General features: G+C 40.5%; 1 long non-coding RNA gene across 1 annotated transcript; it reads left to right on the top strand.

Annotated features, from left to right (window-relative positions):
• Nucleotides 1–1,776: 1,776 nt before the first annotated feature.
• LOC106149174 lies at nt 1,777–12,397 on the top strand. Its single transcript, XR_001235166.1, has 3 exons — nt 1,777–1,919; nt 2,531–2,629; nt 11,680–12,397. It is a non-coding gene; the product is annotated as an uncharacterized LOC106149174 (long non-coding RNA).
• The last annotated feature ends 531 nt before the right edge of the window (nt 12,398–12,928 follow it).

Below are 12,928 nucleotides of genomic sequence, written 5' to 3'. Positions count from 1 at the left end.
TTATCCCTAACATGAGGATACCAGATGTATGACTTGACAATGAAATGAACAACAGTGATACGTGATATGAACGTGCATTGTGTGTCAGCTTATGTTCTAATTATTATTATGTAATATGAGTTATATGTTTGTTAAATCATATATTAGTAATCTTTGCCACCGACAATGAGGTAAGAATTATTACTATCTCTATTTTCTTTCTGAAACAATGCGACGCAAAAATGGTTAGGTAATTTGCCTAATTGTGCACAGTAAAAGTTGGAAGTCTCAGTGACATGCAGGACGGCTCCAAAATCAGAAGTAAGCTTTTTTTTTTTTTTTTTTTTTTTGGTTTTTCTCTGGTACCAGGAACTGAACTCACGACCTTGCGCTTGCCAGGCAGGCGCTTTTGCCGCTGAGCTAAATCCCCAGCCCCCAGAAGTAAGCTTTAATATATATCTTCATACCCTTGTGAACTAAAATATAAGCCCCAAAAGGACAATGATTCTGGCCTTTTCTTTCTGGCTAACTTTACTATTATATTCCAGGAATTAGTGAAATATTTTTTGCATAGCACATATTCAATAAATATATAACGTATGTATGAATGTTTTTTTTTTTTAAACTTTCACTATATTTCAGATACTTCCCTTGGCACTGGAGAGGTGACGGGTAACAAGAGTCCATTTCTGAAATTAAATATTGCTTAAGGAAAGTCAATATTGACCTCTGAAAATTTCGGACATTGGAAATAGTACACAAAAGTTACTTCGTGCATTTGAAGTAAGCCCCGACCTCACCCTTGTATTGTCTCCCAACTCAAGACTGCAAATATCTGCCCTGAGTGAAGGAATACTGCGTCAGTCAGGGAACAGTGATCTTGGACCAGCACAGCACTGCTTGAAAGCTAAGATCCTGCTCTTAGAATTTACCATCTGCTTTTCTGGACTAGTTTGCTCCCAAATGCATGTATGTCTTCCTCCATTTCCCAGTTGGACAAAGGGTCCTTGGAGAGTTTAAGCCTGTGTAGGGTGTAGCTGCTCCTGCCTGGATCTCCTCTGGCAGTCCAAGGAGAAAACCTGCCAGTCCTGGCTGGCCAAGGCAGACAGCAATTTAAAATAAATGTTAGCACTTTCTACATTTCCCAAGTGTGAGTAGGTCCATAACTGAGTGGATTTATCTAGTAATTTTATGTCCTGAAGGCAAGCGGCAGATACAATAATTGCAGTTTTAAACGTAGGAATGAAATTACTTCCCTAGGGCTGCAACTTCTGCAGCAAAAGCCAAATCAAGATTAGCCCTCCGAATTACTTAGTTCAAAACCCGTTTTCTGTAGAGAAATTACCATGACAGTGTCTTAAGCCCAGAAGGCTACCAGCAGTTTGATGGAAGCTGTAGCATTTACAGAGATGTTATTTTAAAAATTTGCACAGGGAATACAATTTTCTGGGGTCTGGAGAAGTAGCAGTTCTTATAACAGGTGGTACCGGGAATAGATGAACAGACAAAACTAAATGGAAAAAGTGGAGGGCATATTCAACAGAAATTATAAAAGACAATGTCACACTAGAAACAATTAGAAATGTTCATTATAGAGCCAGGACTGAAATCCTGAAGAAACTTGTGAACAAATAACTTTTATTTATTAAAATTCACAGTGTTAGGCTTTGATCACAGTTTATCTTTGTGCCACCTGTAGGCAGGTTGGCACAATAATTAGCACCTGGATTACTAGGTTAAAGGAAAACAAATACCACCACCCCAGCCATCTGACTGATCATCTGGTTTATTTTCCCTTCCTCTTTTATGGTGCCTCCTTACCCCTGCTGTGCACAACATGAGTCTGAAATGAAGTCAGATGAGAAGAAACAAGCAATCTTAGTCTCCTCTGAATTCTTGAAGAAAAGCTAAAGTAATTTACAAATGCTGGTCTAAAGATGGTAGGTATTTTTTTAAAAATCAATTTGAGTACAATGTAATATTTTGAACTTTTATAAAAGCATTTTGATCAAGGAAAGCATCATTTGTCAGTCTGACATAAAGCGTGGAGGCAGAGGTCAATGTGGAATGAAAGCTTTCTAGCTGAGAGAGAGACAGACACTTTCCTTCACTTACTGGACATGGAAGTGGAGCTTTGCAAATGTCCTTAGTTGAACTGTGTCCTTTACCTTGGAGGGGGAACAAGAAATGCAAAAAAATAGATCACTCTCTTCTCTATACTAGAGTATCCAAATCTCTAATCAAGTGATTTAAAATAAATGAGGACTATTAGGTAGGTACTTCAGAAAAGATGTATGCACATTTAGGAAGTTTTCTTTCTTTATTACAATGAAATGTATAAAAATTCATCATATAAAACTTGGGTCTGATGAATCTGCAGAACTTCACCTGAATAAAGCTTATGCCGAAGATCTGTAGTATATACAGTGAGATATTCATATTCAGTGGTGTTAATATAAAGGGATGCTGTAGAGTCCCTGATTCCCCCATGCTTCTAACTTTCCAGGTGATGTAGTAATAAAATAATACTCTAGGCTTTTTCTTTTACTAGAAAATTCTAGAAACATCTTGAATACCTTTTGTATTACTAAGCAAAGCAATTTGGGATCAAGAAATAGGAAGATGAACCCCAGCAATCTAGAAGACTGAGGTAAGAGGATTCCAAGTTTAAATCCAAGCTAAGTAATTTACTGATTAGTGAGTGAGCTCTTATCCTAAAAAAAAAAAAAAGATTGAGGGTGCAGTTCAGTGAAAAGGCCCTGATTTTATTTGCCAGCACTGTACTATTATAAGTAAATAATTAAATATTTAAAACAGGAGAAATTTTCCTGGGGTTATACTAAGGAATTGCTCAGACTTAGAATAATTGAAGAAAAAAAAATGGACAGAAGCATTCTAACACCTCAATCTGGGCAGGGTAAAAGGTTTAAAATGTAAGGGGAGGCACAAAGGCGCAGGCTGGAACATGAGAGAGGGCTGTGGACTATGAAGATGGCTAAAAATAGGACAAGATGCATGGACAGTGGGTTGGAAGGCAAACCCTCAAAATTCAGCTTTATATGCTAATCTCCAGAACCTGTGAACCAGCCCTTGGATGGCAAAGTGCATGAAGTTAAGGATTCTGTAAGGAGGAAGTTGTCCTGGAGTGCGTGGGCTGGCTCTAGTTGCAGTCATGCATATCTGCTGGGCTACACAGTGGCTGGTGAATAACAATGTATTGCACACTTTGCATGTCTGTATCTGGTAATCTGAGCAACTACTTTGAAGATAATGATAGGCAATATAATAACCATTGTTAATTTCCTATCACCTTGTTCTGAAATTCTGTATCATTTTTATTGGTTCTTTTATTCTCTTTAAAAGAAAAAAGAAAAAAATCACTGAAGTGCAGATTTCCAGTGTTCTCACTGCAGAAAGAAAATGATAAGCATTTGACCTAATGCATAGGCTAGTTCTACTTTTTGTCAACTCCCCCAAATGAAGAGACTGTAACGACACTACTATAAAGGTGATGGTGAGAGCCTAAGAAACAAATCCAACAAACACTTGAGGGATGGTGCTGCCCTGAAGTAGGCAACAATGGTGGAGAGCAGTTGCTGTCCACAAGACAGACTGGCAAACAGAGGCAAGAACGTGGAAAGAGTCCAAGAGAGCTGGAAGCGTGGAAGAAGGACTTCCTGGGAGAGGCTATATTCTAGGGCAAGTGCAGCTACTGCCAGAAGTGCAGCACCAGTGTAGGAGAGAAGTAGGAGGAAATAGCCCAGCTCTGTCTTCGAGCCTCTACTGGGGCCACTCAGGGGGCCATGGGGAGGCAGGGAGCTTGGCAAGTGCAGTTCATGGCCAGGACCCTGGGGCACAGAAGAGGGGTACGACTGCAAGCTAGCTGACTCTTCTATGTAGAATTGGGCATGAAATAAACTTTTTAGAAATGTTGGCTGTAGCTCTTAAAATACCACCAATCATGCATTGCTATTATTCCTATATTTAGTTGAAAATTAAAGCAGAAGGAGAGTTATCAAGATGGCCTAACTTCCCCTTGCACTCCTTGTTCCCTCTCCTCATCCTCATCGGCCTCTTCACCCTTCTCACGAACTTCCCTTCCCGGCACCAGTACTTACACTCAGCGCTGCCTCCCTCAGTTCTGTGTGGCCCCTTTGAATTCTTCAGGTATCTGTTCAAGGGTCATCGCCTCAAAATCTTCCCTGCTCAATCCAGCTCTCTTTTCTCCAGAGCTCTGGACTCCACCTCCCCCCTCAGGTGCACCTTTACCCAGGTGGGCTGTTTCTCCCTTTGCAGAGTCAGTACCTGAGAGCCAGACTTGCACAGCTGTGGATTTCCAGCCTGACACATAGTAGGTGTTCACTAAGCCTTGTGGCTTGACTGACAACAGGAAAGGCTCAGTACCTGAGCCCTTGTCTGCATGATTCTGAAGACCTTTGTTCATTCTTAATCGTGGGATAGGATTCCAAAAGAAATGAATTTAAGTGAACTTAAGTGCAGTGTATCCTAGTTGAAATCATAGCAATAATAACAAAGCACTCTATTAACAAATGACAGGCACCTACATCCAGATAATGTAATGGAAGGACAAAATCATTTGGATATAACTGACTAGGATTTTTGTTCTTTCATCTTGCCTGAACACAAATACACACACACACACACACACACACACACGCACCATCATCGTCACATCCCACAGGCTGTCCTTTCCCTCAGATAGGAAATGTTGACATGTGTGTTCCAAATTCCACACATTCATATCCAGCCTAGGCGGATAGACAGAGGATGTATCCACACTGGGTACCCAGATGGGGGCTTTGACACCAACAGGAGTTGTTTGTGCAGATCTCCCAGCCAGCTCTGAGGTGCCTGGGAGCCTCTCCCTGGAGTTCTTCTCACAAGCAGTTTCACGGAAGGAGAAGCAACTTAGGGGATTTCAACCAAATGCTGCTATAAATAAGAGCTGTGGGACAGAGAGGGTCTATGTTGCACTGGAACTACATTTTCCCTTTCTTCAGCTTGTTTTATTTTTTATTTTTGGTACTTTCATGGAAAATGTCACAAAGAACATACCAAAACTCAAAACATTTTCAGAAGGAACCCATATTTTTAAGGGGAAGGGACCTGTTTTCCCATAATGCCTTTAGCAATGCTGGGAATTACCAGCCTTTGCCTTGGTAGGCACGGTAGCCTGGAGAGGTGCACAAGCACAGGTTGCCTGCTGTCTTAATCATTTTAGGCTGCTATAAAAGGATGCCATAGCCTGGATGGCTAAAATCGTGAGCATCTATTTCTCAGCCTTCTGGAGATGGACATCCAGGGTCAGTATGCTCAGGGATCTCATTTCTGCTGACCAGCAGTTTTGTGGTTTGTAGAATGTTGTTTTTTCTTTGTATCCTCTCTTGGCAGAAAGGATGGAGGGGAAGCAAATTCTCTCCTGTCTCTTTCTATAATGTCACTGAGCTCGTCTTATTAGTTCCACCCCAATGGGCAAATAACCCCCTAAAGGCTCCACCGCTGAATATCACAACTAGTGCCTCCATCTGTAAAGGCAGGTGTGAGCGTGGTGGATAGGCAGTTCGTAGTCCCAGTTCACCACACTTACTTTATGGAAGAAAAGGAGAGTTGTAAAGTGAGAAATCTTTCAAATTTATGTAATCATTTCTCAATGATTCTGGATGGTGTAATAATTATATTTTATATTTGTTTAATAGTGAGCACCTTTATTACATAAGCCTGGGCAGGAGAGGGGAAAGACAACTGTTGCTCCGTGATGTGAAATATCGGTTGGACCACAACGGTGAGCTCTGGAGATGAGGCTCACAGCTGCAAACCCTGCTGGAATGGCCTCTCCAGAAAGCATTCTTTTCCCTTTCATTGCTGATAGTTTTCCATTACTGTAACAAGTAACTGAGACAATCAGTTTATAAGGAGCCAAAGTTTATTTTCACTCCCAGGTTTGGCAATTTCAATATGTGTGCATTTGGCACTGGTGCTTTGGGGACTGCGGTGAGACAGGCAGCGTTACTCAGACAACTTGTTAACATTATGGGCAGAATGAAGAGTGACTAAGACCGAGAAATGGGGTCCCATAATCCCCATCAGAGACACACACCCAGTGACAGGGAGATTTCCCACTATGCCCCAGATCTTAAAAGTTTCATAGTTGGAGCTGGGGATATAGCTCAGTGGCGTAAGCGCCTGCCTGGCAATGCAAGGTCCTGAGTTCTATTCCTCACACACACATACACACACACACAAAAGTTTCACAGTCTACCAATAATGCCACACTGGGGAAAAACTTTCAACACATAGCTTTTAGCAGGGCTGGGGAGATAGCTCAGCAGCATAAGTGCCTGCCTGGCAAGCACAGGGACCTGGGTTCAATTTCCAGTACAAAAAAAAAAAACAAAACAAAACAAAACATGATAAGCTTTTAGGGGCCAGTCCAGATCCAAATCACAGTAATAGCATTTCTTCTGAAATTACTTTGACTAATTTGTGATTAATATCTCTTCTTCCCTGGAGGCAGCTTGTGTCCCTGCTTGTGACCTGGGGCAGTGTAGAGTGGGACCAACCATACAGTCATCAAAGCATGCAGTCAAGTATCAAGATCCTAATTTTGCAAGTAGACTCAGTCCTCTGAATCCACAGATTTGGCATCCTCTGGCTGGATCATAGTTGATTAAAAATATTTGGAGAAAAAAAATACCTTTATCTTTAACATGTACATATTTTCTCCCCCTTGATATTATTCTCTAAACAACATAGTATATTACCAATTTGCATAACTCAGACATAAACTATTACAAGTAATTTAGTGATGATTTAAAGCATAGAAGAAGATGTATGTAGGTTATATAAAAATACTACAACATTTTATAAAATGGACTTGAACATCTGTACATGTTGCTACCTATAGAGCATGCTGAAACCAAAAACTCTTAGCTATCAAAGCATAACTGCAGCATGAGGTGTCCAGGAGAAGGTACTCCTACCCAGCCCAGAACATGGAGCTTATGTTTGCCTCCTGGGACATTAGTATGCTCATATACCCTAGGGCCAATCTCTGCCTTAGTGAGTGAGTCTGGCTGTTCTGACTTCTCTTTGCGGTAAGGCTTTCACTTATCTTCTCTTACAGATTTTGTGCAACTGACTTCACCAGATACTTATTATTCTACATGGCCCTAGGGGCTGGTTTTTTCTGTCCCCTTTGCCAATATAACATTTACAATACTGACTTGGTATTTTCAGGTCCCTACATTGATGGAGATTGGCACACGTTATCTGTACACTTTTTCTTGTTGTACCTTTTAGCAACATCTAGCTCTGAAGTTTCTTCTTCTTCCCATTTTCTTCTGTGCCTTTCTCTTTTATGCCTTTCATCCTATAAAAATATAAACTTCTTTATTAAGGGAAGCTAAAAAAATAGGACAAACACAATGTAAAAGTATATTTTGTAGGGGGAGGAAATTGGGTAGTGAGAACAACTTTGTTTTTATAGAGACAAAGAAATGCTGCATCTAACTGAAGTATTGAACTGAGAAGCACATTGTTCACAGAGGTGATTATCTGTGTGGTCTCCAGTCTCATGCTGCCTTAGTTTGAACCGCAAGTCCACTTACTAGCTATTTAATATATGGTCATTTACATCATATTACTAAGGCTTGGTGTCTCAATGGAAATGCTTGGTAACAAATTAAAATGTAAATAATGGTCTCTGCAGCACAGTATTACTGGGAGGAAGTACCCAACACAGTGCCTCACATGTAGTAAATGTGGGTATTAGCAGTGATTTAAAAATTTCAGGTTTGCATTATAATCCCTTCAAAGTAAGAATGTACAGTCATATTTCTAGAAGTTTATACATTGTGGTATTAAGAACAGGTTTCTTTTTAAAATTTCAACACAAAAAGTGCATTCAGTGCTCAATATTTTTAAACCTTAATCTGGACATTGTCAATGCATTATTTCTCATCCAAAATGCAGCCATGCTGAGAAGAGTGACATCATTCTAGGACACAAGACTGACACAAACATAGCTAGTATTTCCTGATGCCACGCTGCCCACATTAAGGTTGTGAGTCATGTGACTGTATTTGAACAGAGCATAGTCTGTGAAAGATAGGACACACATGGAAATGATGTATAATTTCATTCTCTATTTATTGCTAAATGGTGCTAATGTCAGTGAGAATTATGCATTACATAAAGAAAATAAAAAATAAATCCTTATTTCTGTATACATTTCTGTACATTTTTATGCCCTGTAATAGGATATCCTTCCTTTTAATATCTTTCTCTAAGTACACAGTTAGTGTTTAATCTATGTTTACTTACTAAACAAATGCCCAAGTACATAATGATGAATATCTGTCATTCAGACTGTTGTCATCACTACTTTTGCCTTCTCAGTTAGATGGATACAGCCATGAAACAAAACCATTTTTCACATCTCCTGTAGTTTACTTTGATTCTGGCTTCATTTCTTCTGTAATACGCACAAACACTCATATACACACACACGTTTTAATGCAGCAGCACCAGGTCTCTCCCAGGAAGGGTGAAATGTAAACTCACTCCATGGGAAATGATTACACACTCTAATCTTGAGAAAAAATTCTGAGTTGATATTACTAACTCCATTCTATATGTACAGCATTAACTTCAGCATGAATCATATGTAGCTAGGATATAATGCATAATATTGATTTTGATTTTTTTCTTTTGCCCTCCAGGCTGTGTCTTAGTTCCTGGCCTTGATCTTAAAAGATAGATGCTAGGCATTATTATCCAGCAGAAGGAGTGAAAAATCAATTTTCTCCTCTGGCATTTCATTCCACTCCCCACCATGGCCAGGTAGTGACACTAAAACAACGACAAACTCACCTTTACTTATTAAAGGGTGGGATTCTGTGCTGGAATCCTGCTAGTCATTGTTTTAACTGATGATATTTTCAGATTGTAAATATGGAATGAGTATGAAAGCTTACTAACTTGTTTTTATTGTAATGACAATTTCATAAAACCGTCTCTATGAGGCTGGTGTGACATATTTCAAAAACTGTTTATTTTAAAACAAGCTTTGATTTCTAGAAAAGTTGCTAAGATATTATGGAATCTTCACCCACTTCACATCATGATTCCTTTAACCTTAACATCTTATATCATCATAGTACATTCCTTAGAACTAGGAAACTAACATTGCTATCATATTTCTATATAACCCACAGGGTACATTCAGATTCCCAAAGTAATTCCACTAATACATCTTTGTTGTTGTGCCAGAATCCAATTCAAGATACTACATTGCCTTAAGAATATTATTTTTGAGAAATATTTTTTTTTATTATTTTAAAGAGTAAAAGAAGGATAACATAGTAATGGGGGGCTGACAAAATTACAGACAAAGTGGTAGGAAATTATCAGTGGTTGTTGTTTACGTATTGTTATCTACAAGATAGTTTCTCAGGAAAACAAATAGACAAATAACATAATAATGAGTTACAGATGAAAGTGGTAGGAGATTATCAATAGTTGTACCATACTTTGGTATCTTCAAAGTGGCTGCTAAAGAAAATAAATAGAGCTATACATGAGTGATCAGTTGAATAATCATTGACAATTCTCAATGGTTGTTGTAGGAAACACATAATAATAAACATATATCCATTTACAAAATATCATAGGAACAATACAAACATTACAGAGTTTTGGACAGATTAGTAGGAAAATATCAATGGCTGTTGTACATGGTGGTATCTTCAAAGTGGTTTCTCAGGAAGACAGAGATATGCAAGAAAGATCTGACAAGTAGTTACAGCCTAAGGGTTGTGAAAAACAGTGTATTACCTCCTCACCAGTGACTCCTTTCACTAAGGTGTGACGGCTGGAAGGAAGGCCAGGATTGAAAAGAAGGACCGAGAGACTTGCACCTGTGTCTAGCAACAGGCTGTTTTCTTTTTCCTCTATAGTCATGATTACCCAGGGCTCCTCCATGGAGATGAGAGTCTGGCCAGAGGGAGAAGGCAGAGTATGCCCCAGGCCCCTTCATTCCTGTTGGACTAACTGGTAGAATGGGTCTGAGCTCTGGGGCCTCTGCTTCAGAGGGAAGACTGATCGCAAGTGGTCTCCTTTGCATTCAGGGCATGGCCCATGGGGCTTCTTAGGACAGTTCCTCTTGAGGTGACCTGGCTTTTAACAATGGTAGCAGGTGAATGTAGTAGTTGAGTTCTTCTTGGTGTCCTGAGAATCAGACTTAGGGTCTATTCCTCTTAGTGCTGCAGCAAAAGCAGCTGCTTTTTCTCGGTCTCTTTGTTTTCTCTCCTTGGCCTCCTCCTCGTCACAGCTATAGAACACTGAGGAGGCAATTCTTACTAACATCTCAAGTGAGCCATCTGGGGCAAAAGCCATTTTTTGTAGCCTTTTTCTCTCCAGCTTCCCATCGCATTGGGGCCCCACAACCACTTAGTGTCTTCTCCCCAGTAGTCAGCACAGGCAGCAGGAAGCTCAGTGCAGACCTTTCTGGAGCTCCACACGCTCCTCCACCGCAGCCTGTACTGTCAGGGGAAGAATGGCTTCCAGGGGGTCTCCCCAGATATTGCGCCAGGTCCTTCTGTTTTCCAGCTTCTGAATGGCTATCCTGACCCCAGTAAACTAGACGTCTGAGTCCTCAGGCATGGTCTGTATTCTCATGTTCTCCGAGTCCTTATTCAGCAGTTGCTCCTCTGCTGACTCTGGGCCTTTCTAGTTCTCAAAGGCAGGGGCAAGAGTGACCCATTGTGTGGTATGTATTCCCAGGGGTTTCTCCATGTTGGGATGATTCACCCACGTCTGTGGGCGGGCCTCTGCAGCTGGTGTGTGGCTTGCCAATTGTGTGATTGCTTCTCTGTGCCATGATAGTTCTTGACTGCGTGGTGGCGGCTGGCCTGAGGGCCAGTGCTTGCCAGCGTGTGCTGCTGTGCAGCTTCCCGGGTGCTGGGGGCCCATTTTCTGGGTGCCTGCACAGCTAGGGGCTGGCCCAAAGGCTGGTGCATCCCACCGTGCGGCTTCCCAGGCTCCTTGGGACTGCCTCCTGGGGCGCCTGCATTGCTAGGGGCTGGCCCAAAAGCTGGCACTCCCCACTGCACTGCTTCCCTGGCACCAAGAGGCCTGCCTCCTGAGAAATATTGTTTTGAGAAATACATATTTATTAATCACAAGAATATAAATGTAACAGAACATGGAACACATAGAAACTTTTGACTATTTGTATTTTTGAGGGCTGCTAGTAAAGAAACAATGTTAGGTTAACCGATCAATATTCTGGAGGAATGGTTTCCAATTTTACTGACAAGACACAGAGATGCATCTCAATCAATGAGGGAAACATGATAACTGATAAATGGCTACTACTAATAATGTGTTGAATGGGATATATATATATATATATATATATATATATATATATATATATATAGTGAATGGGCTATATATATATATATTTGTAAATTTGACTAATGAAAGTGAGGGTAATCCTAAGAGGGACATTACCCTCACTTGAATAATGAAATGCTTTTTTTGAAAGACAAGTAAAGAGGCAGTGTTATAGCTCATTTAAAAATTTCTCATAAACCTAACTGTACTTATTAACTGCTTTATTCCTCACTTCATCTTTGAAATGGAGCACTAATTTTCATTGCCTCTCAAATTTAATAGAATCCAAAATGTTGTCATAAGTACAGTGACTTTGGGACTTCCAGAAAGATGGTGGTGTGGTGAGCAGCAGAAAAGAGCCTCTCCAAGATTTGGAGTCCAGACACTGGAATATAGCAAAATGAGGAAGATAAGAAGGAAGGAAGTGGGTCCCCAAGACCCAGGAAATATCTGAAGTTAGAACTGATGCCCATAAGGAGAGTGAAGAGAGAAACTGCAATGAAGAAGGAGGAGGGCGAGGGAGGCAAAGCTTTCTCCTTGAGCCCAGACTCACTGCATAAGAGGGACTGATTGACTCTGACCCCAGAGCCCTCCAGAGAAGCACACCAGTAGAATGAAGTGGGGGACTTCAGGAGTCTGCAGTGGCTGGTGATGAATTGTTCGTGTTGTGACTTCTAAGCAAGCAATTGGTTGGGAGCCGTCTTGGAGAGAGGCCAACTGAGCTTTGGACTGGGAATGGCTACGGCTCTTCCTAGTGGCTCCCAGAATAGTTCAAGACCACGGGGGTGCAGGGACTATTGAGGCCATCCTGAACTTTAGTGGAAATAGGGTAGCAAGCTCACTGGGATTATCCACTACTCCACTGAGAAGCTGCTGCTGGCTTGCTGGGATTGGTTGACATGGATCTGGACTCTGTCTGCCTACATTGTCTACTAGTGGCAGCAGTGAAGTGAACTTTTGCCTTTTTTCCCCTTTATTTTATTTCTCTCTTTTTTTGTTTGTTTTTCCTTTTTTCTTTATTTTTCTTGTTTTTTGTATGAGTATTAACATGTTTTCTCATTTTTTGTTGTTGTTCTATTCTGTTGTTATTTTTATTTCTTCCTTTTCTCTTTCCTCTTGTGTTCTGAACCAGTTTCCCAAAGTTTGAAAGATGCTCATTTGTCCTTCAGCCTTGCTTTTAATCTGTTCCTTTTCTTCTATTTTCCCCCATCCCTTTTAAATTTTGTTCCCTGAGGATAAAATTGGCATATTGAGGGCTTATTTACTTCATGTAATTTTCTGGTTCATTTTAGATTTTGTTATATAACCACAAATCTTGTTCATATTGTTAAAGGTGACAAATTAATAGTGACGTCAGTTTGTCATTTTTCTAGGCTGTATTTGATGCTATAGTTACTGCTGATTGTACCACTGTAGCCAATATGACATAAGTATTCTAATCAGTTGTTCTTTCTGGTGTATTAAGACTGTGATTGTTTAAGGCTAGTAAAAAAGACTATAGGCCAGTGCAAAAGAACCAAAGGTTGGGCCA

This window comes from Chinchilla lanigera, unplaced genomic scaffold (assembly GCF_000276665.1).
Source record: "Chinchilla lanigera isolate Chin_1 unplaced genomic scaffold, ChiLan1.0 scaffold00037, whole genome shotgun sequence".
Classification (NCBI taxonomy): domain Eukaryota; kingdom Metazoa; phylum Chordata; class Mammalia; order Rodentia; family Chinchillidae; genus Chinchilla; species Chinchilla lanigera.
Note: the sequence above shows the minus strand (reverse complement) of the source record. Positions and strands in the feature narration are given on the sequence as shown.